At 31.8% G+C, this 4728-nt stretch overlaps 1 long non-coding RNA gene across 1 annotated transcript; it reads left to right on the top strand.

Moving 5' to 3' along the window:
- The first annotated feature begins 3159 nt into the window (after positions 1–3159).
- LOC125503903 lies at positions 3160–4491 on the top strand. Its single transcript, XR_007281151.1, has 2 exons — positions 3160–3304; positions 4073–4491. It is a non-coding gene; the product is annotated as an uncharacterized LOC125503903 (long non-coding RNA).
- The last annotated feature ends 237 nt before the right edge of the window (positions 4492–4728 follow it).

Raw genomic sequence — 4728 nt, 5'->3', positions numbered from 1 at the left:
TATCACACAAACTAATTTAATTTATAATTTCCATTGTAAGAAAAATTTGATGATTCATTTCTCTGAAACCAACATTTGTGACTTAGGGCAAATCTATGGCTGTAAGCTGTAAGTTGAATTTGTAAAAATTGCTTATCTTCCAGTGTTGCTCCCTGGCGGTGCTTACACGTTTAAATCGAAAGGGAGTAAGATTAATTACTTTACCAACAATAACACTTTAAATTAACTATTAACATAATATAAATCACCTTTCAAGTCACATTCACAATTACTAGTATTTTTAATTACAAAACAATGGCTGACTAGTATCTTAGACTATCTCAACAATTCGTGTTAGTGAGAGCTAGCGGATATGAAAGGCAATTACAAGTAAATTAAAAGTAATAGCGTCATATATCAAAGGCACAGGTTGCCTTTCTGTCTAGATGGTATTTTTATCTAATTATGGAGGTAGCACAGAGCATCCAACCGTCATAAAGAGTAATTGCTTCAAAATACTTCTAAGCCCTTGTGAATTCCATATGCAATTAATGGTTCTTGAATAAATTTGTTTTTACTAATATTACTTTCATTGTTAACATTTTGTTATTGTTATTATTCTAACTCAAATTAATTTAAAAAATATGGCAACTTTGAACTAATAATTCGGCTGAGTTACGACTCAAATTATACTCTTAATTAGATTGCATTTTTTGTGCCTCATTTATGCTTTAAGCTAAAAGCTGAGCTTTAAAATAAGTGTAGAGCAGTACTGTTAATTTTTTTATAAAAGTTGTACAACTTTCGTTGACGTGCTTTTATTAAAGTGATAGACTTGTTTTAAAAGTGATAGAAAGTTGCTACTGATCAAAAATAATATTTATCAAGTATGGTACGACAAACTTAATGAGTCTAAAAATTAAAAATTAAAAGTTAAAAATTAACTGAAGAATTCGAATCGTTTGAACCAACTAAATATTAAATTTCTTGCATTTATTTTATGGGTCGAATATATTATTGAAGTTGTAATAAATGTTACAACTGTGTAAAGGTGACCAGTTCAACAAAATTAATGTAACATTTAGATCAAAGGGGGGGTAGTAGAATTATTGGAAAATAAATCAACAGATTCCAGATTGGTTCTAGATCCTTAAGCAACATTCGAATTATTATATTCTTTTCCGTCCTGGGTTTCAGTCAAAGTCATGAAATAAACGAGACCTATAAAACAATTTATTTCACACTTTGACTGAAACCCCGGAAGGAATAAAATATAATACCAATTACACGCGGTCAGGAAAATAAAGCAACATTTAAAGAATTTATTTTATGAAATTAGAGAACTCGATTTAAAATATGTTTTTCTTAATCCCCTGCCGGAAAGTACGCCCTTTCGCCACTGTTTTCGTTGGCGAAACAATCACTTTTACCCACTACAATAGCTTTCGCACGCAACGTTCTGACTCGGTAACTAGCAACGGCGAATTTTGGTTGATAAATCGTTTCGGGCGTTTTGTGGACTTTTCAAAGCCGTATGACTCAAAAAATGTCTTGGGTTGGTAAATCTGAGAAAGAAATATGTAAAAATTTGACAAAGAAGCAAGTCTTATAATTGAAACAGAAACGTTGCCAAAAAACCTAGAGAACGATACCTAGTAGCCTACTAAAAATATAAAAACCGGAAAATGCAGAACCAAAATTCACTTTCAAGCTCAGAAGAAAAAAATATGTGGTATATTTTACCAAACTGAAAGAAAATTTAAAGCCGCCAACTCTTTGGAGCTTATGGTCTGCATATGTTAATAAAGGCTTGAAGTACTTAAGGAAATGCAGATATTAGTGGATTTGGAAACTTAAAAGCCTTGCTAAAAAAATAGCAAAGGTTATAAACCAAAGCAATCGCTTACTTTGAGATGGAGTGACATCAAAAAATATATAAAGAAAGCGCCGAAAAAGTGTATTTAGCTTCAAATGCAGTTTTTTTTAAGGTATATATCTTATATATCTTTCAGGTTATTCTTACATTTGGAATTTGTGGTAGACTTCGATTCCAAGAACTAACAAATTTGAAAATCAAGAATGTAATTGCCGAAGGCAATTGATTAATCGCATTAGTGCTTAGAACTAGCACACAATATTTACAAGAATTTAGCATTAGATAACTTTTCTATGAAGCATTAAAAAAGTCTATTTCACTGAGGCCACCACAAAAATGCACAGATAATTTTCTTGTACAGTATAAGAAAAGAAAGTGATCAACTTACATCTAGTGATTGGCATTAACAAAATTAATGAAACTTCTTATACCATTGCTACATATTGAGCTTTGAAAATTGCTAAAAGATACACTGGCTATTGTTTTCGGCAGACTACAGCTACAGTTTTGTCTGAATCAGGTGCAAACATGCAACTGATTGAACAGATGAGAGGATGGCGCTCAGATAACTCTCAACTTTATACCGAACACTCAAAAAATAATCTACAAAAATGTTTTGAAGGAATTAATATAGCTAAACTATCCAGTATATTATCTGAGATTAATCCAAAACCATCCACCACAAAAGAAACTTCAGAGGATATTTTAAATCAAGATAATTAGTCTGCCTTTTCGTACGGATTAAGCTGAGACGATTTTTCTGAAAATTTTGATTCGAATGAGTCTCAGCGAGTGCTCAGTTAGCTCAGCAAGACATAAGCAGATTAATATTGAACTGTTCCTAATGTTATGTTTCAATCATTTGCGTTTTTCAGGGCCGAATCAAAGGGCTGACTGTGATACTGCAAATCAAAGAAAAATGCCACAATCAAAGCCTTTATCCACCAGTAAAAAAGAAATGTATTCTCATCATTCGGTAAAAGTTGATTTCGTTCAACCCAGAGAACCTCTAAACAATAAGAAAAAGGATTCCTTAGAGGACTAACGTCCCCAAGACTTTTCTTCTAACCGTTTACTTGTACGATCTTCTATTGAAGCTGAAAATTATACATTTAACAATTGTACCTTTAATAATTATACTTTTAAGTTACTGCTCGTTCACATTTTCAAAGCAACTTCTAGCGAAATAATAAAAAACAATTTATATTTTCTCCCATTATTCAATTTTTTAATAAAATTATGTACGGGGTGATTTCTTTGCCCGCTGCCTTCGACTAAAAACACTACCTCTGTGTGGAAAGTAATAACTTTCGCCACGCACGCTGACAGCTTGACCGTTTGTCACTGACTGTCAGCTATCTGTTATAACAACATTTTCAAAGCTGTTTTTTCAAAATCTTATATTTTCGACGGCTAATTTCCACCCAATATTAAGAAAAATAGCATACGGTACGTATTACAGTATCAACTTCGACAACTTTTACATTCATCATGGAGTAATCAGATGGGATGTTTTTGACAACGACTGAAAAATTATGCACCAATTTTGTCTTACAGAAGTTTTACTTGTATTAAACATTTTTAACTAAACTAGTATTTTTGAGTCGGTTTGAAACACGTCGATTATGCAAAATAAAGTAACCGCTAATTGTACTTTATGACCACTTTGTGACTGATTAATTTTCAGACGATTTAATGTGAGAACATATTTCAGGTTCCATTATAAATCTGTTCATCTTAAAACAGTAAACTAATCGAAAAAACAATAACTTGAAAAAATATATTGTAAAAGTACCCAGGAAAAAAGCGCAATTGTTCCGATCGGATTAAAGGTAGTTTACCTTATCAGTACACTAAAACGTTGTCACAGCATTATTTTGTATAAACCAATAGCAATACAGTTTCCTACAGTTAAGTAAATGGTCAAATGTTAACTGGGGAAAATTATCCTTAAGAAATCCATCAAAATATTGGCCGACAATAACATCGCACTGTTTTATTTTGTGTGATTCTTTATCTCTAACACCAATTTTCCTATAAAGCAATGTTTTATTCCCCTGTTTTTGTATTCATATTGTTTCAAAAGTTTTAAGGTAAAATTTTACGTTTCGTGAATTTAATGCATGACGGAAATTTATACTAACAATACTCACTATTAATTCGCAATTTGAGAAAATGTATTGTTTCTGTAAACTATTTAGAATTTCGTTTTTACAGAAGATTGCAAGCATTAGGTGAGGATAGGAACATGGCTACAGAAGATATTTTACGTCCGGAGTTCAACTTTTATTCGAAATATAAGTTAACGCATTTTGAAATTTGATTCCTCCTGGAAATTTCTAGCTGATCTTTACAGGCAAGTATAAGCAAGCAAAAGACACACTCATATATTTTATGTCTACATTGGGAATTTTCAATGTTAACTACACTTTATTTTATCACTTCTTATTACTAGGTGACATAAGTTTCTACGCTACTTCTGTGATTCTACACAATTTCTACAGAATCAAAACTGGCAGGTATAAAATAACATTTAGATCCAATTTCCAATAAGAGAGCAACATGTTTTGTCAGAAATGAAACAAAAATAAATTTAACTATTATTAAATATTTAAATTTAAATTATACAACTAAAACTATACTGTATCTTTAAAAATAGTTTTAAGAATATTTTATTGGCATATTCCTTAATTTATATTCAAGCGGTGCATTTCCATTCCTTAATGTACAGCTGTATCTCGACTACGGAGAGGACTAGCCGTTTTTCGTTGATCCGTTTGGTTTGAAACAAGTCAATTAGAGGCAAGAGCGGATCACCCAGAACAAGGGGGGTCATGGGGGATCATGACCCCTCTTGTGCTAGGTTTATGTCG

This window comes from Dendroctonus ponderosae, unplaced genomic scaffold (assembly GCF_020466585.1).
Source record: "Dendroctonus ponderosae isolate FM_Combo_2020 unplaced genomic scaffold, Dpon_F_20191213v2 Dpon_F_20191213_3, whole genome shotgun sequence".
Classification (NCBI taxonomy): domain Eukaryota; kingdom Metazoa; phylum Arthropoda; class Insecta; order Coleoptera; family Curculionidae; genus Dendroctonus; species Dendroctonus ponderosae.
The sequence above is the reverse complement of the archived record's forward strand: the minus strand, read 5'-3'. Positions and strand labels throughout refer to the sequence as shown.